Source organism: Haliotis rufescens, unplaced genomic scaffold, assembly GCF_023055435.1.
Source record: "Haliotis rufescens isolate VD_foot unplaced genomic scaffold, xgHalRufe1.0.p SCAF_7, whole genome shotgun sequence".
Lineage (NCBI taxonomy): Eukaryota > Metazoa > Mollusca > Gastropoda > Lepetellida > Haliotidae > Haliotis > Haliotis rufescens.
Genome location: NW_025964361.1, coordinates 7,082,423 through 7,108,705, shown reverse-complemented (window position 1 = coordinate 7,108,705; position 26,283 = coordinate 7,082,423). Strand labels below are relative to the sequence as shown.

General features: G+C 40.3%; 1 protein-coding gene across 7 annotated transcripts in view; it reads right to left on the bottom strand.

Annotated features, from left to right (window-relative positions):
* LOC124144495 (transmembrane protein 144-like) overlaps positions 1-24,519 on the bottom strand; it is a 49,335-nt gene extending 24,816 nt beyond the window's left edge. Inside the window, exon 1 of one of the 7 annotated variants that reach the window (XM_048387798.1) lies at positions 24,407-24,519. The gene's annotated coding sequence lies outside the window, so the exon portion shown is untranslated. Of the gene's footprint in view, positions 1-4,858; positions 4,924-6,588; positions 6,769-9,824; positions 9,981-10,486; positions 10,509-20,155; positions 20,274-24,406 lie in introns of those variants that run through there. The other 6 variants (XM_046513922.2, XM_048387799.1, XM_046513921.2 and 3 more) reach the window with 6 other exon arrangements.
* Between the last annotated feature and the right edge of the window lie 1,764 nt (positions 24,520-26,283).

Sequence of the window (26,283 nt, the reverse complement as noted above, 5' to 3'; positions counted from 1 at the left end):
TATGAAAAGCTATTCTTAAATACATGTAAACAAATATTATCATATTATATATTTCAGCAAAACTGGCGCCAACACGTTCCTCTATGCACTTTCTCAAGCATTAGATATCAAATCATTAATACAACCAGAAACATTTGTAAGTATATAACAAGATAAATATCTATTGTGAGCTCTTTGTAAATTTAGAATACCACTCCATAGTTTCCATGTCAATAAATGTCGTTGAACCAAGGATAGTGATTTTGTGAATTGTATATGAACTAACTGTACCAATCAGGAGGTTGAAGACGAGTTTCATGTTCTATTTGTATTTGGAAAATATAAAACGTTGATATTAAAGTTTCTAGTTTAGATATTACACACAAAGACAATCAATTAATGACCATTTTTGTTGAATTCGACCAAAGAAGATGTTTTCAAATTTTTAGCAATGTATTTAAAATATGTATTAGACTCAGGTAAAGATACAGTATGCTTTGTTCAAGATCACGTAGATTTTTATGTATTCTTTTAAAACTGAACTGTACCATGGGCCACATGGGCTTACATTCTTAATAAACTGTCTGTCTGTCTGTTATCTAAATAATTTGAGGAGGATATGGCAGGCCATTCCCCAGGCCTTCCATGCCCATTTGGTGGACTCCATGCGTCGCCGATGCACTGCTGTGATTCACGCACAGGGTGGTCATACGCGTTATTGACTTTGTGACTTTGTCGTTTGACCATTATGATCTTCTGACGTCATCGTAACAGATGTTGTTCAGGTCCCGTTGACATTAAATCAACCTGAGAAACTCTGAAAACATTCCTTCACCATTTGCCCCAACGAGTAACACTTCTGTATCAAATTTCCTTCTTGTATTTGAACACATGACGCTAGGGGTATATCATTGTCAATACATTGTCATTGTGTTTACACATGTGTAGGGCAGAAAGCCACGAGGCTCCTTCGTGATCAACTCCCCTTGCACACGTTACTTACGTTGTCAAGCGAAAAACGCCGTTGCCCTAAATGACATATAAGCTGGCCGATTTTTTTTGTCTGGACCCGGATACATCAAACCTCCATTAACAAATTGGAACACTGAACAATAATGATTAATTCAAATGTATTATTAGTTAATGGCGACAGGTCATTAAACTATCATAAACCAATCGTACTTTAAGGATACGGTTTATATCAAGGTGTGATTAAATTAGAGAATTACACTATAATTTGCAAACAATTCCTTCTTAGAAAACGGCACGTTTTGTTTGCTATCATCTGCATTGAGTTGAGCTGGATGTAGATTGAAATAGCTTTTCTCTCGACTCGAAAGTTTGAAAGTACCAAATGCCAAATGCATCACTTCTGACGTTCAGTTAATGATGTACAAACGTGTTGTTGGCGTATCCATGATAAACAAAAAGTGTTTTGTTGGAGCCTGTATTTCATCAACATATAAGTACATATTTCTGGAAATGTTAAGATTAATGACACAAGGCACAAGTAGCACACACGACACACGTTGTCAAGCGAGAAACAATGCCGTGTATGAAATGTAAGCTTTGACTTCTGTCTGGACCCGGTTGTTTCAAGCCCTCATTTACTAATTGATCATAAAACCCTAATGGTTCATTACATCGTTAATGTTTCATCAGTTAATGGCGGCATTAAAATTGGTTTACAAATTCGGTATTAAACTGTTTTTAACTAGCGGTACTTTCAGTATACGATTTCCATCAACGTGTCATTACATTAGGGTATTTCCCAACATTTTCCGACAAATCCTTGTCATATTTTGTTTGCTGTCATCTGCATTGAGTTCTAGATGTAGATGGAAATACAGTTAACTACGGTTATAACGAACACGCTTATAACGAACTGACGGATATAACGAACTTACTTTTTGGTCCCGACTACTTGCTGTAGTCATGCTGTATATGTACTTATTACGAACTACGGTTATAACGAACTAAAATTAGTCGTCCCTTTGAGTTCGTTATAACCGTAGTTTACTGTAGCAGTTCTCTTGACTCGAACGTTTTGTTAACATAACTGCCACATGTATCACTTCTGACGTTCATAAGAAAACCTACACCTTTATGGATAAAAACTAATGTAGGTTCTTACTCCGTTATCAACCTAGAATACCCACAACCATGTTATGAGACGTGTATACATGATATGTTGTGATACGCAGGAGACATTAACCACAACAGATAATAGATAATAAATAGCATGGATAACAACTGTATCTATGGCTTCGTTACCTGGGTGACATTTGACATATTTACTGTACACCTGGCTTCATCCAATTATCTGTGCGCTATTCTGTGTGCTAAGTGGAACGCGCACTTGACAATCTGACAGAACACTCAGTGTCCTAGTGTTGGGTTTATTGAACCCTAATGGTTGATCTTAATGTATCATTAGTTAATAGTGGCAATCAAATTCATTTAACTATCATTAACTAATGGAACTTTCACTATACGATTTTTATCAACGTATCATTTCCTTAGGGTATTTCACTATAATGTTCACACAAATCCGTTTTAGCAAACGATATTTTTTGTTTCACGTCATCTACATTGAGTTAGCTAGATATACAAGGAAACCCTAATGGTTGATCCAAGTCTTATTTTTTCATTAGTTAATACTGGCAATCAAATTCATTTAACTATCATTATCTAATGGAACTTTCGCTATACGATTTTTATCAACGTATCATTTCATTAGGGTATTTCACTACAATGTTCACACAATTCCGTGTTAGCAAGCGACTTTTTTGTTTCACCTCATCTGCATTGAGTTAGCTGGATGTACAAGGAAATAACCGTTCTCTTACCTCAAAGGTCCAATAAGTAATAATACCAAGTGCATCACTTCTGACTTTTAGTTTGTGTACTTAACTTGATTGGAGGTTTCAACGCAAAAAACACAAAGTAAACAAGTAATGGATAACAAATAGTATGGATATCAGCTGTATATGAGGTTTCACTACATGTGTACCATTTGTTACTTTTACTGTACACCTGGCTCATCCAATCTGTGCGCTATTCTGTGTGCTAGGCGGAACGTACACTTGACAATCCGACTCAGTGTCCTCGTGTAATCGGGTACAGATACCGGTGCCCTACACGTGGGACGTGTACAGTAACATGCACGATACACGTTGTGCCATGGTAGTAAGTACAGGGCGATATGAGGTCGAAGGCATGGGTTTCAGGTGGTAGGTGTGGAATATGACCCTAACATGCGATAACGATCGATACGTGTTATGATAATATAATAATAGGTTATATCATGTCATTTCAAGGTCATACGACGCAGTGACTATTGTGACCCACAGTAGGAGAGATTTGGGTTTAAAACAACTGCGTTCTTATTGAGTCCGAGGCTGATTTTTGTCAAAAGTTATTAAACAGAAAACAAGATCGAATTGATGTTTAAGCAAAAATTATTTCAAGTGGATGAAACTGCCTGGTTTTCAGAGCTGTGGAATGATGCTAATAACCCTAATGGTAATAAGCTGAGGACCTATAGATTGCTTAAGAAGGATCTAGTGCCTGAGCCCTATGTCTTATCAAACTATATCCATAGAAACACCAGAAAATATTTGGCACTTTTACGCAGTGGCAGCCTCCCCATTAACATTGAAAAAATGAGGTACAGTCGTCCCCCTATCCCCCTTCAGGATAGAACTTGCCCTTTTTGTTTTAACTCAGTAGAGACTGAGGTCCACTTCTTAATTGATTGTAACATGTATGATGATTTACGTTATGATGTAATGAACGATATGTGTGAATGTATGCCAGATTTTAAAAACTTATCTTCAACCGAGAAATTTATATCATTACTCAGATGTGAACTCGGGTGTTATACTCTTTGTAAGCTAATTGATCAAATGTTCCAAAGACGCTTGTCACTCATTTGAGTCTGTGTGCGCTTTTCCGTATGTGCGTAGTGCGTGTGTGTGTGTGGGGGGGGGGGGGGGGGGGGGTTATAATGTCCGTAGGGTATGTATGTGTGAGTGCGTGTGTTTGTGTGTGCGTGTGCGTGTGTGTGTGCATGGTATGGTGGGGTGTGTGTGTGTGTACCTACGTGTTTGTGTATGATTGTGTGCGTGACTTTATAAGTAATTTGGCGTGTGAGTGTGAGTGTGCGTGCGTGCGTGCGTGTTCATAACCCAACCTTAATTTTAAACATTGTGTTAGTATATGTCTTATTTTACCTTACCCAGATCATGACGTTGTAATTTGCTTTTATGTCTAGTGTCTCGTAGGCCATACCTGGTCGGATGTTATATTTTACTGTTCATGTACATGTTTTAGTATGAAGTGTATATAACATGTGACACTATAATAAACATTATTCTCTCTCTCTCTCTCTCTCTCTCTCTCTCTCTCTCTCTCTCTCTCTCTCTCTCTCTCTCTCTCTGTTTTGGCATCTCGTCCCTGACCACATTTATAAAACAGCAGGATTGGGAAATTTCTACTCGATCGTGTAACTTTTGACAAAAAGCATTTTCTAACAAGATGTCGGATAGTAATGTGAAGCTAGCTAGGGTTTATCTAAACAGTATTCAGTTAACCCGGGACGTGTCAGCTTAATGTAGGTGGAAAGCCCGAAGTGATGCAAGTTTGAAGCGTTCGCGACTTTAGTGAAAGCCACGAGCACGGGTATGGTGTTTACAAAACAAAAGGATCATCAGAGCAAGTCTGTTGTTTGAAAACACAATTTGCAGATCCAAGCAAATCAAAGCAAATCTGTTGCTTGAAACCCCACAATTGGCAGACCCAAGCACTAAGGAGCCTTAACAACGCACACACACGTATCTAATGTCTCTCTCTCTCTCACAAATTTACTCACACTTACCTAAAATTGTCGTTTCATAAGGGAATCTATTCACACAACTGTCCCAGTGCGTGTGCCACCTGTGTGTCGAATGTGAAATCCAAATTGTAGTTCGTGTTGCAGTTTTTTTTATGGAGCAGTGCATTATTCAGTTAAGGGGTAACGTTACAATCTGGTGTAGCTACTCAAGGACATGTCGCTTGTAACTCACAAATGAGGCTACGAGATGTAGATATGTGTGTCCATGTTATCAGTACACAATTACAATAGGGCATTTCCCCGTTTGTTATGAAATAATTTAATTTTCCGGAATATAACGACAAAAAAAGTATATGATAAATAGTTACTCCTGGCGGGAGAAAAGGAGATAAATTATCTCCTTTCCTCACGTCACTCGATGAGAGAAACGTAATATTTCACTCGACACTTGAAATATCATCTCTATCTCTCTCGCGTTGTAGTTTTTTGGTGGAGCAGTGCATTATTCAGTTAAGGGATAACAATCTGGAATAGTTACACAAGGACATATCGCTTGTAACTCACAAATGAGGTTACGAGATGTAGATATGTGTGTCCATGTTATCAGTACACAATTACAATAGGGCCTTTATGCCGGTCAGCAGGTTATTGTGACAAGTTATCAGAGAGTCCACACACATTGTGCTGATCGGGCAGTGATTCCAGTAGACCCTGAAGAACTTTAAAGCATTCAAGGCATTCTCAGAACCGATTGTGGCCCCATTTCTACTGCATGGGTTCTCAAACATTTCCAAGACATTTCGGCTAAAAAGTCTTAACTTGGTGTTTTAAAGCTGTGCACATGTAAAAGTTGTGTCTAAATAGCTATGAATTTACAAAATAATGGAGTTGTTGTTTTTGTTTTTGTTTTTGTTGTTGTTGTTGTTGTTGTTATTGTTGTTGTTGTTGTTCCAATATGACCACCATAGCCGTAGTGACCCTCCATAGGAACTACACGCCTACATTCACTTAAGTTAGTTGTGTTTTGTTTTGTTTTGTATGATGTTTTGGGGGTGTTGTATTCATATCTTACATATATTCATATACAATTTAAGATAATGTTTTACGATGTGTCATAATAAACGAAAGTACCTTTGGAACAGGGGCTTATAGTAAGTTACTCTTGGCTCAGAGAGTAAAGGGAGTATTTTTCTATTTAGAGAATATATTACTGTGTTTTCTACATCAGATACCAACAAAGCGGGACGTGTGGACAGCTAATGGAGCCCATCTTTACGTTTTAACTATAGTTATGTTTCTTTGTACATGTTGTAAATTGTGCAAAGCTCATGAAGCCCATTTTTACAATTTGATTTTATTTTTGTTTGTTTGTAAAATAACATAAGGACATACTTTTCTTTGTAATATGTTTGAATTTTGGACAAAAATCATCATTCAAGTTTTGATTTGATGGGAATCTTTTGATCTAAATAATTTTATGTCTGACACCTTTGGGGAAAATCTTAAATCAATCTGAGAAACTCTGAAAACATTCCTTCACCATTTGCCCCAACGAGTAACACTTCTGTAGCAAATTTCCATCTAGATCTTGTATCGGAACACATGACGCTAGGGGTAAATCATTAATACATTGTCATTGTGTGTACACATTATGTAAGTCAATCTCTTTGAGAGTTAAATAGTATAATATGCTCATGCAGGTAAACATTTGTATGATTGTAGTTTGAGTTAGTGATCTAATACTGTTAGTCTGTCTGTCGTTTATCAATCACCTGTGAATACATACGTCCGCTCTGTCCCTGCAGTTGTGACCGTGTCTATCTTCAGTAAATTATTGAAAGGAGGCCGTTTAAAACTCATGGATGGACAATTGAACGGTACTCCACGTGTGAACCTTCCCCGCAATTAGACAAATGTGTAGAGCAGAAAGCCACGAGGCTCCTTCGTGATCAACTCGTCTTCTTGTAGGTTACGGAAAAAAGCGACAGGTGGCGGAATGCCAAGAGCTGCACACGTTAAGTTGTCAAGCGAGAAACGTCGTTGCCGTCTATGACATGTAAGCTGGCCGTTTTTTGTCTGGACCCGGATACATCAAGCCTTCATTAACTAATGGGAACGCTGAACACTAATGGTTCACTGAAGTCTTATTGTTTGATGAGTTAATGACGCCAGGCCATCAAACTATCATTAACTAATGGTACTTTAAGCACACGTTTTACATCAACGTGTGATAAAATTAGAGTATTCAACTATGATTTTCAAACAATTCCTTCTTAAAAAACGGCGCATTTTGTCGCCTAGCATCTGCATTGATTAGAGCTGGATGTAGATTGAAATTATATAGAAGTTCTCTCGACTCGAAAGTTTGAAAGTAATAAATTCCAAATGCATCACTTCTGACGTTCAGTTTGTGATGGGTTTTTAGGTATCAATGATAAACACAAAGGATTTATATTGGACCCTGCATTTCGACAACATATTAGTGCTAATTTCTGGACATGTTAAGTTTAAAGACAGGTTCATGATATTATGACATCTTCCCGAGGTAAGAGAGTTAACTGACTTTAAAAGTCCAGTTTTTCACCCTTGCCGAACTAGGCTGGAATTCCTGGGCTAGATCGGAGCGCCACCAGTGGTTATTACGAGTTATGTCCCTTCTAAACCTCTCCACTTGACCAATCAGATTCCACCTCTCGCATCACTTGCATTTGATTCAAACTGCATGGCGGCGCCCAGTCAATACAATCTGATCAATAATCAAGATCTATATTGTGTTAAAACGGGTCTTACATCACAAAGTGCATCAGATTACGTGAAGACCTTGATTAAAATCATGAAAAGATTTTGAAAATATCTGTTAACAACGAGTTGGCGGTGCACATGCTTTGCAAATCCTGCAATCGATCGAAATCAGCACGACAGTTTACGAACCGATTTCGATTTCGTTGCGCGATTTCGATTGGACTTTGCATAGACTCGTTAGCACAACCAAAATGTAATTCCATAATACCAGCCCAGATCGGCAAGGGTGGAAACTGGACTTTTATAGTCAGTTAACTCATTTGCCTAGGGAAGATGTGATATGACGGAGTGCCATGAGGCTATGGCACGCGTTGCACGCGTTGTCAAGCCAGAAACATTGCAGTGTATGAAATGTAAACTGGACCGGGGATCGAACCCCGGACCTTCCACTCTACGGACGGACGTTCTACCGCTAGAGCCCCTTAATAGGGCCAGATAGGGTAACAACAAGTACCATCTTTTAACGTCTTTTGGTGTGACGCGACCGATGATCGAGCCCCGGACTTTCAAATCAACCGACTCCACTAGACCACGGAGGCGGTCGTTCAGTTTGTGATGTTGTTTACTTGATTGGAGTTTTCAACGCAAATACAAAGTAAACAGGCAATGGACAAAAAATAGTATGGATATCAGGTGTATATCTTGTTTGCTTTACGTGTGTGCCATTTTTACTGTACACCTGGCTTAATCCTATTATATGTGTGCTAGGTGGAACGTACACTTGACAATCCCACTCAGTGTCCTCGTGTAATCGGGTACAGATACCGGTGCCCTACACGTGGGACGTGCACAGTAACATGCATGATGCACGTTGTGCCATGGTAGTAAGTACAGGGCAAAATGGGGTCGAAGGCATGGGTTTCAGGTGGTAGGTGTGGAATATGACCCTAATATGCAGCCTGCGATAACGATCTATACGTGTTATGATAATATAATAATAGTTATGTCATGTCATTTCAAGGTCATACGACACAGTGACTATTGTGACCCACAGTAGGAGAGATTTGAATTTAAAACGACAGCCTTCTTATTGAGGCCGAGGCTGATTTTTTTTAAAAGTTGTCAAACAGAAAACAAGATCGAGTCGATGTTTTGGCGTCTGGTCCCTGTACACATTTTTAAAACACAGCAGGATTGAGAAGTCTCTTCTTGATGGTGTAACTTTTGACAAAAAGCATTTTACAGTAAAGATGTCGGATTGTTTTGTGGAGCTAGCTGGGGTTTATGATCGAAACAGTATTTCGGTTAAATCAGAGCGTGTTAGCTTTATGTAGGTGGAAAGCGCAAAGTTATGCAAGTTTGAGGCGTTCGCGGCTTTGGTGAAAACCACGAGCACGGGTATGGTGTTAACAAAACAAAAGGATCATAAAAGCAAAATCTATTGCTTGAAACCCCACAATTAGCAGATCCAAGCAAATCAGAGCAAATATGTTGCTTGAAACCCCACAATTAGCAGATCCAAGCAAATCAGAGCAAATCTGTTGCTTGAAACCCAACAATTAGCAGATCCAAGCAAATCAGGGCAAATCTGTTGCTTGAAACCACACGATTAGCAGATTCAAGCAAATCAGAGCAAATCTGTTGCTTGAAACCACACTATTAGCAGATCAAAGCACAACTAAGGGGCCTAACTCTGTACAGCGAAGTCACTCACACTCACCTGAGATTGCACGTTCGCACACGCAGTCACGCACACGCAAACACACACGCAGACGCATAAGCAAACACACGCACAAACATATCTAATGTGTATGATAATCAGATAATCAGGAGATAAACAGTTGTTCTCTCCCTCAGTCGTGGCCCAGTCGTCCAAGGCGCCGCGATTCGCTGTGTAGAGTTGCGTCCCTTGGGTACACCGGACACCTATGATTGTGGACTCGAATCCCGGTTCTCCCTGATTATGTTTCGAGGTTTGTCAGCACCATATCCGTGCTCGTGGGTTTCACCGAAGTGGTAAACGTCTTTGACCTGCATCACATCACTTCGGGCTTTCAATCAATATTCAGCTGACACGCCGTGATATAACTGGAATACTTTTAAAAGCGGCGCTAAACCCAACGCACTCACTCACTGACTCACAGACTCACTGACTCACACCCTCGCACACACACACACACACACACACACACACACACACACACACACACACACACACACACACACACACACTCACTCACTCACTCACTCACTCACAAACACTTACCTAAAATTGTCGTTTGACAAGGGAATCTATTCATACGACTATCCCAGTGCGACCTGTCTGTTGAATGTGAAATCCAAGTAATAGTTCAATTTGTAGTTTTTGTGGAGCAGTGCATTATTCAGTTGAGGGGTAACCACCCGATTTGGTATAGTTACACATGGACATGTCGCGTGTAAATGACAAATGAGGTTACGAGATACAGATATGAGTGTCCATGTTATCAGTACACAATAGCAGCAAGGCCAATATGCCGGTGAGCAGGTTTATGTGACAGCTGAACAGAGAGTCTGCATACATTCTGCTGATCGGATGTGATTCCAGCAGACCCTGAGGAACAGGCATTGATTAATGCGGCCCCAATTCTGCAGCATGCGTTGGTACAGATTTCCAAGATATTTCACTGAGTGAGTGAGTGAGTGAGTTTGGTTTTACGCCGCTTTTAGCAATATTCCAGCAATATCACGGCGGAGGACACCAGAAATGGGCTTCACACATTGTACCCATGTCGGTAATCGAACCCGGGTCTTCGGCGTGACGAGCGAACGCTTTAACCACTAGGCTACCCGACAGCACCCCCCCCCCCCCCCCCCCAAGATATTTCAGCTAATAAGTCTTAATTAGTATCCTCTAGCTGTGCATATGTAAAAGTAATGTAAAAATACCTCTGAATGTGTTGTAGTTCCAATATGTCCACAACAGGCGAAGACAGTCTGAGCCTCCTTGCGAACTACACGCCTATATTCCAACTGGTGAACAGATAGCAGCCTGTCAAAATTCATTGTGCGTTTTGTTTTTTTGTATTTATATCATGCATATGTAAATATTCTATTGAAGATAAAAAAAAATTTAAGCTGGGCCATGATAAACGAAAGTGCCTTTGGACCAGGGACTTATAGTAGTTACACTTGGCCCAGGGAGTTTAATGCTAAGAATGTCTTTACGCATATAGTTCTCTATTTCCTACGTCAAATGCTCACTGAGCGGAGAAATTATGGATGTCAACTTCTTTATTATGAGGAACAACGTTTCGAAGTATATTTAGGTGAATAAATGCTATGAAGCAGAGAACACTATGTACCTGTAGAACAACAAAGTAATAAGATAACAAAGGTAGAAACTTGACTCGAGTCTGGACCAGAAAAACCAGTGGTTGATATCATGAGCCTCGATCGAAACAATTTGGATACAATGACATTAACCAAGTCAGTCAGCCTCCCCCAACTGATCCTCTCTCTTCTAAATGAACCTTGTCAAGTTTCAGACTGTCGAGTCTAAAGGACATGCCAACATCCTTAGAAAAGGACTCGACAATGAGAATCTCTGTTTTAGTGTGGATTTTGTTTGGCCGGGAGTTCAAGGTCATCCATGTAAAGGAGGTTAGTAAGAGGTGTTGAGATCTGTACTAGGTAGGTTCAGGTCCGTCCTCTGTGCTAAGCAGAAAGCTTAAAGAATTCAGGGACAAACAGAAAAGCAAAGGACAAAAAGAATCGCCCTGAAATATTCTTCATCTAATAGAAATTGGTTCCGAAGTCAACACCTACCCCTGCAAATACATCTCAAGTTGAGTTGACCAGCAATTCATTAAAGACTTGAGTAAAACAAGTAGCCGCTCGGGGAGGTCAATACATTTCAGTGACTTCAAAATCCATTTGTGAGATACAGAATCATAAGCTTTTCTGTATTCTATCCAGCACACTGAGGGGTTATGATGGTGAGTTTTAGCCTCTTCAATGATCTTTTTTTTTAACCAGCAATGGATCATTACAATCCTAAGATCCCTTTCTGGCTCCTTTCTGCTCCATGTAAAAAATGTCATTGGAAGCCATCTTCCCGAGGCAAGAGAGTTAACTGACTTTGAAAGTCCAGTTTCCACCCTTGCCGAACTAGCCTGGAATTCCTGGGCTCGATCGTGGCGACCAATGGCTATTACCAGTTATGTCCCTTCTAAGCCTCTCCTATGGACCAATCAGATTCCACCTCTCGTATCACTTGCATTTGCTTCAAACAAAATGGCGGCGCCAAGTCAGGACGATCTGCTCGATAATCAAGATCTATATCTACGTTGCGATATGCATCAATTCACGTGAGCACCTTGATTAGAAACATGAAAAGATTTTGAAAATATTTGTTGACAATGAGTTCGCGGTGCACATGCTTTGCAAATCCTTCGACCGAAATCTGTATGGCAGTTTACGAACCGGATTTCGATTTCGTTGCGCGATTTTGATTGGACTATGCAAAGACTCGTTAGTCCAGCTAAATTGTAACTCCATAATACCGGCCTAGTTCGGCAAGGGTGGAAACTAGACTTTTATAGTCAGTTAACACACTTGCATCGGGAAGATGTTGGAAGCGCTGTCAATGACACAAGATCTGCAAGACCCTCTGGAAATATTTTGAACTGTGTGTTCAAACAAGTAATAGGGCGGAAGTTTTCAGGGTCAGTCAAATCACCTTTCTTTGGAAGAAGTATTGTTGGCCCTTTGCACAACCAAAGCGGAACATCTACTGTATCCACAAAAGAATGAGTGAGTGAGTTGCGTTTAACGCCGCTTTTAACAGTATTCCAGTTATATCGCGGCGTGTCAGCTTAATGTGGGAGGAAAGCCCGAAGTAATGCAGGTCTCAGACGTTTACCACTTCGGTGAAACCCACGAGCACGGTTATTACACGCCTACATTCACTTAAGTTCGTTGTGTTATAAGGATGTATTTCTTTTTTCAACAAAATAATATTGTCAACACTGCATCTGCCTCGTTAACCCCTGTACCAAAATATAGACTTACTCCTGAGCAGGGGGCACGGGTGGCCCAGTCGTCTAAGGCACCGCGATTCGCTGTGCAGAGTTGCGTCCCTTGGGCACGCCAGAAACTTATGATTGTGGGTTCGAATCCCGGTTCGCCTCGATTTTGTTTCTAGGTATGTCAGCACCATACCCGAAGTAGTAAACGTCTGAGACCTGCATCACTTCGGGCTTTCCTCCCACGTTAAGCTGACACGCCGCGATATAACTGGAATACTGTTAAAAGCGACGTTAAACCCAACTCACTCAATCCTCCTGAGCAAGTTGTTTCCTACCACCTCTATCACGGTAATACATTAAATGGAGTTTTCAATCATTTTGAAGGATAACCTTAACACAGCAGTTACGAAGCTCACTGACATTGTGATATGTTGTGCTACAAGTGCTGGTGCTGTTTCACCATGCATCTCAGCCAGGCTGGTTTGACAGTGAGTGTAAGAATATGAAATCTAAGTAATCATAAGTATTTATGTCTTAACAACTTCAGAAATCACGAGTGTGATTTGAACTTACACAAATATGTAAGTGCAAGATCAGAATTTGAAAAATTTGTGAACGTAAGAAAAAACTGTATGACATTAAATTGAGTGCAGAAATTTAGCTAGCAGCGCATTATGGAGATTTGAAATGTTTTGGAAAATACTTAAGAAGTCGTTACGTAAAAAATCACCAGACAGTTCTATAACTACTCTTGTATGTCTTTCCTATTTTCAGAATGTATTTAATCCAACGGCAAAAACAGAATTTGATCTATCAATATCTGATTTTTAGATACTCATATGTGTGATAAATGTACTGAACTTCCATTCACGGAAGAATTGTTATCTCGTGAGATGACGGAACAAGAAGTGAGAGAAGCAGTAAAAAGCATTGAAAATGGTAAGGCATCAGGCGTTGATGGAGTCCCGTCAGAATTCTCCAAAACATCAGGAGATTTTCTAATACCATATTTGTTGGTTTTATTAAATAAAATCCTTGATAAGGGTATTTTCCCCGATGCATGGAATATTGGAACGAAAATGTCTTTATACAAATCAGGAAATGTCAGTCAAACAAACAATTGCAGAGGTATATCTGTTTTGAATGTCGTGGGAAAACTATTTGCATTTATTGTTGACAAACGACTTAGAATTTGGCTTGAAGTAAATGATATGATATCTGAAGCTCAAGCAGGGTTTCGCTCTGAGTATTCTACAGTTGACAATATATTTCTTCTACAGTCGCTTTGCTTGAAATATTTATGTGAACCTAGAGGTCGTCTTTATTTCGCCTTTGTTGATTTCCGCAAAGCTTTTGATTACGTGGATAGAAAAATAAACTGATGTGCCTATTGATCACTAAAGGATGTCGTGGAAAACTGTCAATAGTTCTTAAGAATATGTATTCCTCATTCAAAGCATGTATCAAAACTGACTCGGGTATAACTCCTTGTTTTACTACTTCCAGTGGTGTTCGTCAAGATTGCGTCATAAGCCCATTCTTATTCATTCAAAATTTACAAAGAATGTCATCACGGTGTGTTTGTGACACAAGGCATTATAGATATTATGTTATTGTTGTTCGCGGATGATGTTGCTCTGGTGTCCTACTATGTGGTAGGCCCGCAGAAACAGCTGAATGTATTGCAGTCCTTTTGTATTAAGTGGGGTTTAAAGTAAACCTTGGGAAAACCAATGTTATTGTTTTTAGAAATGGTGGAATTGTATTGAAGCATGAAAATAGGATATACGGTGTATGGTGATAAACATTTACAAATTGCTAGTTATTATAAGTATTTAAGACTATTAATGTCCTCAAGACTAAATTGGTCCAAGGTTTGTAAGACCGTAGCGCTTCAGGCATCTAAGTCAATGTTTTCTGTTTATAAATTATTCAAGGAAAACAAATATATCTCATTTTCCACAGCAAATTCGATATTTGATGGTAAACTTATATCCATCTGTTATATACGGGGCATTACACATTTTGAATCCATTGAAAAAGTTCACACTTTGTATTTTAAGCAATTTTTATGCATTGGTAAATATGTTTCACATAAGGCACTACTTGGTGCTGTAGTATAATTGTTCAGCTGTGTGTTGTTAAATATTGGATAAAATTATTAAAAGTGGAAGCTCTTAGGTACCCATTTCAATGTTACAAAATGCTTAAGCAATTAGATGATATGAGAAATTGAATTGGGTGTCTGAAGCATGTTATTTAATACTGTACTTTCCTTTGTATGGATCTCACAAGACACAGGTTATGAAAAGCTATTCTTAAATACATGTAAACAAATATTATCATATTATATATTTCAGCAAAACTGGCGCCAACACGTTCCTCTATGCACTTTCTCAAGTATTAGATATCAAATCATTAATACAACCAGAAACATTTGTCAGTATATAACAAGATAAATATCTATTGTGAGCTCTTTGTAAATTTAGAATACCACTCCATAGTTTCCATGTCAATAAATGTCGTTGAACCAAGGATAGTGATTTTGTGAATTGTATATGAACTAACTGTACCAATCAGGAGACTGAAGACGAGTTTCATGTTCTATTTGTATTTGAAAAATATAAAACGTTGATATTAAAGTTTCTAGTTTAGATATTACACACAAAGACAATCAATTAATGACCAATTTGTTGAATTCGACCAAAGAAGATGTTTTCAAATTTTTAGCAATGTATTGAAAATATGTATTAGACTCAGGTAAAGATACAGTATGCTTTGTTCAAAATCACGTAGATTTTTATGTATTCTTTTAAAACTGAAACTGCACCATGGGCCACATGGGCTTACATTCTTAATAAACTGGCTGTCTGCCTGTTATCTAAATAATTTTATGTCTGACACCTTTGGGGAAAATCTTAAATCAATCTGAGAAACTCTGAAAACATTCTAATATTCTACAGTTGACAATATATTCATCTACAGTCACTTTGCTTGAAATATTTATGTGAACCTAGAGGTCGTCTTTATTGCGCATTTGTTGATTTCCGCAAAGCTTTTGATTACGTGGATAGTAAAATAAACTGATGAGCCTATTGATCACTAAAGGATGTCGTGGAAAACTGTCAATAGTTCTTAAGAATATGTATTCCTAAGTCAAAGCATGTATTAAAACTGACTCGGGTATAACTCCTTGTTTTACTACTTCCAGTGGCGTTCGTCAAGATTGCGTCATAAGCCCATTCTTATTCATTCAAAGTTTACAAAGAATGTCATCACGGTGTGTTTGTGATACAAGACATTGTAGATATTATGTTATTGTTGTTCGCGGATGATGTTGCTCTGGTGTCCTACTATACTCGCCACATAAAGAAACTGTGCATGGAGAAAATATAGATATAAGGGCACACGTCCACATATGAAATATAGGTCTGAACACAGCAATTATTGGAGACATTCAAACGCTCATGCACGTGCCATGCGATATGACGTCATTGATGGGGGCCTATGGACGTACAATGTGTTACTGCACGTGCATCCTGTGCAGCTGTACACAGCATGTGCAACTCAAAATTCGCTGTCACTTTGGAAAGCATGATCTGTGGTCATTCAAAAATTCAAAACTTCTCAGGCGCAGACACAAGCATATCACAAGCAAATCATGCCAAGATTGACAGCTGCACAGCGTCATGAAGCCATTTGAATGATCCGAGCGGGAATGCGGCAACAACAGGTGGCAACACATTTCCAATGCCATCGTAACACGATATCGGCATTGGTGAGGCGTTATCAGAACATAAATGACGTTGCCGACCACCTACGTTCAGGACGTCCCCGAGTAACGACGCCAAGACAGGACAGTTGGATTTCTGGACTGCGCCGTATCCATCCCAACACTGTCAGGAATCGTTTACGTCAGTACGGAATTCGACCACGACGCCCTGCCATACGTCCCATCCTGACACACCGTCATCGAGTCAACCGTCTAAGATGGTGTCGAAATCATGTACGCCAACCTCGAATATGGTGGAGAAATGTTGTCTTTACAGATGAATCGAGGTTCAACATTTCCCATTGTGACGGGCGCCAACGTGTCTACCGGCGTTTGGGAGAACGTTATGCACGCAACTGTATTGTGGAGAGGAATCGTTTTGGAGGTGGCTCTGTGATGATTTGGGGTGGGATAACAGCACGGCACCGAACCCCTTTGGTGGTTGTTCAGGGCAATCTCACCGGTGATGGCCACAGAGATAAGATTCTGAGGCCTGTGGTCATTCCTTTCCTGCAACGTCATGGCCCGGGATTGACATTTCAACAGGACAACGCTCGTCCTCACACGGCTAGGGTCGCAATGGATTTCCTTCACCATAACAATGTCATGTTACTGCCATGGCCTGCAAATTCTCCAGATCTCTCCCCAATAGAGCATGTGTGGGATGAAATGGAGCGCCGTCTGCGTCGTCTTCCACATCCTCCAGATAACGTCCGTGACTTGGCACAGGATTTGAGGAGGATATGGCAGGCCATACCCCAGGCCTTCCATGCCCATTTGGTGGACTCCATGCGTCGCCGATGCACTGCTGGGATTCACGCACAGGGTGGTCATACCCGTTATTGACTTTGTGACTTTGTCGTGTGACCCCCTACTCCATTTTGATCTTCTGACGTCATCGTAACAGATGTTGTTCAGGTCCCGTTGACATTAAATCAACCTGAGAAACTCTGAAAACATTCCTTCACCATTTGCCCCAACGAGTAACACTTCTGTATCAAATTTCCTTCTTGTATTTGAACACATGACGCTGGGGGTATTTCATTGTCAATACATTGTCATTGTGTGTACACATGTGTAGGGCAGAAAGCCACGAGGCTCCTTCGTGATCAACTCCCCTTCTTGAAGGTTACGGAAAAAGGCGAGAGGTGACGGAATGCCACGAGCTGCACACGTTACTTACGATGTCAAGCGAAAAACGCCGTTGCCCTCAATGACATATAAGCTGGCCGATTTTTTTTGTCGGGACCCGGATACATCAAACCTCCATTAACAAATTGGAACACTGAACATTAATGATTAATTCAAATGTATTATTAGTTAATGGCGACAGGTCATTAAACTATCATAAACCAATGGTACTTTAAGGATAAGGTTTATATCAAGGTGTGAAATTAGAGTATTCCGCTATAATTTTCAAACAATTCCTTCTTAGAAAACGGCACGTTTTCTTTGCTATCATCTGCATTGAGTTGAGCTGGTTGTAGATTGAAATAGCTTTTCTCTCGACTCGAAAGTTTGAAAGTACCAAATGCCAAATGCATCACATATGACGTTCAGTTTATGATGTACAAACGTGTTGTTGGCCTGTATTTCATCAACATATAAGTGCATATTTCTGGAAATGTTAAGATTAATGACACAAGGCACAAGTAGCACACGCGACACACGTTGCAAGCGAGAAACATAGCCCTGTTTTTACTTCTGTCTGGACCCGGTTGTTTCAAGCCCTCATTAACTAATTGATCATAAAACCCCAATGGTTCATTACATCGTTAATGTTTCATCAGTTAATGGCGGCATTAAAATTGGTTTACAATTTCGGTATTAAACTATTTTTAACTAACGGTACTTTCAGTATACGATTTCCATCAACGTGTCATTACATTAGGGTATTTCCCAACATTTTCCGACAAATCCTTGTCATATTTTGTTTGCTGTCCTCTGCATTCAGTTCTAGATGTAGATGGAAATACAGTTAACTACGGTTATAACGAACACCCTAATGGTTGATCTTATTGTTTCATTTAACTATCATTAACTAATGGAACTTTCATTATACGATTTTTTATCAACGTATCATTTCCTTAGGGTATTTCACTATAATGTGTTAGCAAACGACTTTTTTGTTTCACCTCATCTGCATTGAGTTAGCTGGATGTACAAGGAAATAACCGTCCTCTTACCTCAAAGGTCCAATAAGTAATAATACCAAGTGCATCACTTCTGACTTTCAGTTTGTGTACTTAACTTGATTGGAGTGAGTGAGTGAGTGAGTATGGTTTACGACGCTTTTAGCAATATTCCAGCAATATCACGGCGGGGGACACCAGAAATGGGCTTCTCACAATGTACCCATGTCGGGAATCGAACCCGGGTCTTCGGCGTGACGAGCGAACGCTTTAACCACTAGGCTACCCGACCGCCCCTAACTTGATTGGAGGTTTTAACGCAAAAAACACAAAGTAAACAAGTAATGGATAACCAATAGTATGGATATCAGCTGTATATCTGGTTTCATTACATGTGTACCATTTGTTACTTTTATTGTACACTGGCTTCTTCCTATTATGGAGCGCCTCCGTGGTCTAGTGGAAGAGCGTCCGCCCTGAGAGCTGAAGGTCCGGGGTTCGATCCCCGGCCGCGTCAAACCTAAAGACGGTACTTGTTGTTACCCTGTCTGGCGCTCGGCATTAATTTATTTTTAAAGGGGCTAAAACAAGGACTGGTCGGCTCGGAGTCAGTATACTGTGTCTGAGTGGGGTATCCATGTTAAACTGCAGCATAATATCTCAGTGTGCTAGCACTATAAATCGGCATCAGTCCGGACTAATACAAACAGCCACACACACACACACACACACATACACGTGCATGCACGTCGCTCTATAAGCGCAATAATCTTGGACGCGACGTTAAACCCCATTTCACCTCACCTGGCTTCATCCTATTATCTGTGCGCTATTCTGTGTGCTAGGTGGAACGCGCACTTGACAAATTGACTCAGTGTCCTCGTGTAATCGGGTCCAGATACCGGTGCCCTACACATGGGACTTGTACAGTAACATGCACGATACAGGGCAATATGACGTCGAAGGCATGGGCTCCAGGTGGTAAGTGTGGAATATGACCCTAATATTCAGTCTGCGATAACGATCGATACGTGTTATGATAATATAATAATAGGTTATATCATGTCATTTCAAGGTCATACGACGCAGTGACCGTTGTGACCCACAGTAGGAGTGATTATGGTTTAAAACAACAGCGTTCTTATTGAGTCCGAGGCTGATTTTTGTCAAAAGTTATTTAACAGAAAACAAGATCGAGTTGATGTCTTGGCGTCTGGTCCTTGTACACATTTTTAAAACACAGCAGGATTGAGAAATTTCTACTCGATCGTGTAACTTTTGACAAAAAAGCATTTTCTATCAAGATGTCGGATAGTAATGTGAAGCTAGCTAGGTTTTATGATCTAAACAGTATTCAGTTAACCCAGGACGTGTCAGCTTAATGTAGGTGGAAAGCCCAAAGTGATGCAAGTTTGAAGCGTTCGCGACTTTGGTGAAAGCCACGAGCACGGATATGGCGTTTACAAAACAAAAGGATCATCAGAGCAAGTCTGTTGTTTGAAAACACAATTAGCAGATCCAAGCAAATCAAAGCAAATCTGTTGCTTGAAGCCCCTCAATTGGCAGATCCAAGCACAACTAAGGAGCCCCAACAACGAAGTCAGCCACACGTACTTACAATTACACGTTCACACACGTACATATATATCTAATGTCTCTCTCTCACAAATTCACTCACACTTACCTAAAATTGTCGTTTCATAAGGGAATCTATTCATACAACTGTCCCAGTTCCAGTGCCACCTGTGTGTCGAATGTGAAATCCAAATTGTAGTTCGTGTTGTAGTTTTTTTGTGGAGCAGTGCATTATTCAGTTAAGGGGTAACGTTACAATCTGGTGTAGCTACTCAAGGACATGTCGCTTGTAACTCACAAATGAGGTTACGAGATGTAGATATGTGTGTCCATGTTATCAGTACACAATTACAATAAGGCCTTCATGCCGGTCAGCAGGTTATTGTGACAGGTTATCAGAGAGTCCACACACATTGTGCTGATCGGGTAGTGATTCCAGTAGACCCTGAAGAACTTTGAAGCATTCTAGGCATTCTCAGAACCGATTTGGGCCCCATTTCTAAGGCATGGGTTCTTAAACATTTCCAAGACATTTCGGCTAAAAAGTCTTTCTTAACTTCGTATCTTATAGCTGTGCACATGTAAAAGTTGTGTCTAAATAGCTATGAATTTACAAAATAATGGAGTTGTTGTTGTTGTTGTTGTTGTTGTTGTTGTTGTTGTTGTTGTCCAATATGACCACCATAGCCGTAGTGACCCTCCATAGCAACTACACGCCTACATTCACTTAAGTTAGTTGTGTTTTGTTTTGTTTTGCATGATGTTTTGGGGGTGTTGTATTCATATCTTATATATATTCATATAATATTTAAGACAATGTTTTTACGATGTGTCATAATAAACGAAAGTATCTTTGGAACAGGGGCTTATAGTAAATTGCGGACAGTGGTTACTCTTGGCTCAGGGAGTAAATGAAGTATTTTTCTATTTAAAGAATATATTACTGTGTTTTCTACATCAGATACTCACAAAGCGGGTCGTGTGGACAGCTAATGGAGCCCATCTTTACGTTTTAATTTTTTTAGTTATGTTTCTTTGTACATGTTGTAAATTGTGCAAAGCTAATGAAGCCCATTTTTACATTTTGATTTTATTTTTGTTTGTTTGTAAACTTAGATAAGGACAATTTCCTTTGTAATATGTTTGAATTTTGTTCATCGAGAAAATTAACTTTAACTCATCTATATTATGTCCTGTTGTTTTGTAAAATCATATATATATATAAGGACAAAAATCATCATTGAAGTTTTGATTTGATGGGAATCTTTTGATCTAAATAATTTTATGTCTGACACCTTTGGGGAGAATCTAACATCAAACTGAGAAACTCTGAAAACATTCCTTCACCATTTGCCCCAACGAGTAACCATTCTGTATCAAATTTCCTTCTTGTATTGGAACACATGACGTTAGGGGTAAATCATTGTCAATACATTGTAATTGTGTGTACACATTGTGTAAGTCAATCTCTTTGAGAGTTAAATAGTATAATATGCTCATGCAGGTAAACTTTTGTATGATTGTAGTTTGGGCCAGTGATCTAATACTGTTTGTCTGTCTGTCGTTTATCAATCACCTGTGAATACATACGTCCGCTCTGTCCCTGCAGTTGTGACCGTGTCTATCTTCAGTAAGTTATTGAAAGGAGGCCGTTTAAAACTCATGGATGGACAATTGAACGTTACTCCATGTGTGAACCTTCCCTGCCTTTAAAAAAATGTGTAGATCAGAAAGCCACGAGGCTCCTTCGTGATCAACTCGTCTTCTTGTAGGTCACAGAAAAAAGCGAGAGGTGACGGAATGCCAAGAGCTGCACACGTTACGTTGTCAAGCGAGAAACGTCGTTGCCGTCTATGACATGTAAGCTGGCCGTTGTTTGTCTGGACCCGGATACATCAAGCCTTCATTCACTAATGGGAACGCTGAACGCGAATGGTTCACTCAAGTCTTATTGTTTGATGAGTTAGTGACGCCAGGCCATCAAACTATCATTAACTAATGGTACTTTAAGCACACGTTTTACATCAACGTGTGATTAAATTAGAGTATTCAACTATAATTTTCAAACAATTCCTTCTTGAAAAACGGCGCATTTTGTCGCCTATCATCTGCATTGATTAGAGCTGGATGTAGATTGAAATTATATAGAAGTTCTCTCGACTCGAGGTGAGGTGTGTATGTGTTAATGTGGCTGCTTGTACTAGTCCGGACTGATGCCGATTTATAGCGCTAGCCCACTGAGATACAGTTTAACATGAATACCCCACTCAGACACAGTATATTAACTGCGAGCCGACCAGTCCTTGTTTTAGCCCCTTAATGCCGAGCGCGAGACAGGGTAACAACAAGTACCATCTTTGAACGTCTTTTTGGTATGACGCGGCCGGGGATTGATCCCCGGACCTTCCGCTCTCCGGGCGGACGCTCTACCACTAGACCACGGAGGCGGTCTCTCTCGACTCGAAAGTTTGAAAGTAATAAATGCCAAATGCATCACTTCTGACGTTCAGTTTGTGATGTGTTTTTAGGCATCAATGATAAACACAAAGTGTTTATATTAGTCCCTGCATTTCCACAACATATTAGTGCTACTTTCTGGGCATGTTAAGTTTAATGACAGGTTCATGATATGACGGAATGCCATGAGGCTAGGACACGCGTTGCACACGTTGTCAAGCCAGAAACATTAGCGTGTATGAAATGTAAACAGGACCGGGGATCGAACCCCGGACCTTCCACTCTACGGACGGACGCTCTACCGCTAGAGCCCCTTAATGCCGCGCGCCAGATAGGGTAACAACAAGTACCATCTTTTAACGTCTTTTGGTGTGACGCAACCGATGATCGAGCCCCGGACTTTCCACTCGACCGACTCCACTAGACCACGGAGGCGGTCGTTCAGTTTGTGATGTTATTTAATTGATTGGAGGTTTCAACGGAAATACAAAGTAAACAGGTGATGGATAAAAAATAGTATGGATAATAACTGTATATGTGGCTTCATGACCTGTGTGCCATTTGACATTTTTACTGTACACCTGGCTTCATCCTATTATCTGTGTGCTATTCTGTGTGCTAGGTGGAACGTACACTTGACAATCCGACTCAGTGGTCCTCGTGTAATCGGGTCCAGATACCGGTGCCCTACACGTTGGACGTGTACAGTAACATGCATGATGCACGTTGTGCCATGATAGTAAGTACAGGGCGATATTAGGTCGAAGCCATGGGCTTCAGGTGGTAGGTGTGGAATATGACCCTAATATGCAGCCTGCGATAACGATCTATACGTGTTATGATAATATAATAACAGGTTATATCATGTCATTTCAAGGTCATACGACGTAGTGACTATTGTGACCCACAGTAGGAGAGATTTGGGTTGAAAACAATAGCGTTCTTATTGAGTCCGAGGCTGATTTTTGTCAAAAGTTGTTAAACAGAAAACAAGATCGAGTTGATGTCTTGGCGTCTGGCCGCTGTACACATTTTTAAAACACAGCAGGATTGAGAAGTCTCTTCTTGATGGTGTTACTTTTGACAAAAAGCATTTTCCAGTAAAGATGTTGGATTGTTTTGTGGGGCTAGCTGGGGTTTATGATCTAAACAGTATTTCGGTTAAATCAGGGCGTGTTAGCTTTATGTAGGTGGAAAGCCCAAAGTGATGCAAGTTTGAGGCGTTCGCGGCTTTTGTGAAAGCCACTAGCACGGGTATGGTGTTTACAAAACAAAAGGATCATAAGAGCAAATCTGTTGCTTGAAACCCCACAATTAGCAGATCCAAGCAAATCAGAGCAAATCTGTTGCTTGAAAACACACAATATGCAGATCCAAGCACAACTAAGTGGCCTAACTCTGTACAGCGAAGTCACTAACACTCACCTAAGATTGCACGTTCGAACACGCAGGCACGCACACGCAAACGCACACGCAGACGCATAAGCAAACACACGCACAAACGTATCTGATGTGTATGATAATCAGATAATCAGGGGATAAATAGTTGTTCTCTCCCTCAGGCGCCGCGATTCGCTGTGCAGAGTTGCGTCCCTTGGGTACGCCGGAAACCTTTGATTGTGGGTTCGAATCCCGGTTCGCCCTGATTATGTTTCTAGGTTTGTCAGCACCGTACCCGTGCTCGTGGGTTTCACCGAAGTGGTAAACGTCTTAGACCTGTATCACATCACTTCGGGCTTTCAACCAACATTAAGCTGACACGCCGTGATATAACTGGAATACTTTTAAAAGCGGCACTCAACCCAACGCACTCACCCACTTACACAAACACACACACACACACACACACACATACACTCACTCACTCACTCACTCACTCACTCACTCACTCACAAACACTTACCTTAAATTGTCGTTTGACAAGGGAATCTATTCATACGACTATCCCAGTGCGACCTGTCTGTTGAATGTGAAGTCCAAGTTTTAGTTCACTTTGTAGTTTTTGTGGAGCAGTGCATTATTCAGTTGAGGGGTAACCATACAATCTGGTACAGTTACCCAAGGACATGTCGCGAGGTTACGAGATACAGATATAAGTTTCCATGTTATCAGTTCACAATAGCAGCAAGGCCAATATGCCGGTGAGCAGGTTGATGTGACAGCTGAACAGAGAGTCTGCACACATTCTGCTGATCGGATGTGATTCCAGTAGACCCTGAGGAACAGGCATTGATTAATGCGGCCCCAATTCTGCAGCACGTGTTGGTACAGATTTCCAAGATATTTCAGCTAATAGGTCTTAACTTAGTATCTTATAGCTGTGCATATGTAAAAGTTCTGTAAAAATACCTCTGAATGTGTTGTAGTTCCAATATGTCCACAACAGGCGAAGACAGTCTAAGTCTCCTTGCGAACTACACGCCTACATTCCAACTGGTGAGCAGACAGCAGCCTGTCAAAATTCATTGTGCGTTGTTTTGGTTTGTATTCATATCTTGCATATATAAATATTCTATTGAAGATAAAGTTTTTTAAGCTGTGTCATTATAAAGGAAAGTGCCTTTAGACCAGGGTCTTATGGTATATGGCGAATAGTAGTTACGCTTGGCCCAGGGAGTTTAATGCTAAGAATGTCTTAACGCATATAGTTCTCTATTTCCTACGTCAAATGCTCACTGAGCGGAGAAATTATGAATGTCAACTTCTTTGTAATGAGGAACAACGTTTCGAAGTTTATTTAGGTGAATAAATGCTATGAAGCAGAGAACACTATGTACCTGTAAGAACAACAAAGTAATAAGATAACAAAGGTTGAAACTTGACTCGAGTTTGGACCAGAAAATCCAGTGATTGATATCATGAGCCTCGATCGAAACAATTTGGACACAAAATGACATTAACCAAGTCAGTCAGCCTCCCCCAACTGATCCTCTCTCTTCTAAATGCACCTTGTCAAGTTTCAGACTGTCAAGACTAAAGGACATGCCAACATCATTAGAAAAGAACTCGACAAGGAGAATCTCTGTTTTAGTGTGGATTTTCCTTTGGCGGGAAGTTCAAGGTCATCCATGTGAAGGAGATGAGTAAGAGGTGTTGAGATCTGTACTGGGTAGGTCCAGGTCCTCCCTCCGTGCTAAGCAGAAAGCTTAAAGAATTCAGGGACAAACAGAAAAACAAAGGACGAAAAGAATCGCCCTGAAATATTCTTCATCTAATAGAAATGGGTTCCGAAGTCAACACCTACCCCTGCGAATACATCTCAAGTTGAGTTGACCAGCAATTCATTAAAGACTTGAGTAAAACAAGTTGCCGTTCGGGGAGGTCAATACATTACAGTGACTTCAAAATCCATTTGTGAGATACAGAATCATAAGCTTTTCTGTAGTCTATCCAGCACACTGAGAGATTATGATGGTGAGTTTTAGCCTCTTCAAGGATCATTTGTTTTAACCAGCAATGGATCATTACAATCCTAAGATCCCTTTCTGGCTCCTTTCTGCTCCATGTAGAAAATATCTTCCCGAGGCAAGAGAATTACATGACTTTAAAAGTCCAGTTTCCACCCTTGCCGAACTAGGCTGGAATTCCTGGGCTCGATCGTAGTGCCACCAGTGGCTATTACCAGTTATGTCCCTTCTAAGCCTCTCCTATGGACCAATCAGATTCCACCTCTCGTATCACTTGCATTTGCTTCAAACAAAATGGCGGCGCCAAGTCAGGACGATCTGCTCGATAGTCAAGATCTATATTGTGATAAAACGGGTCTTACATCGCGATATG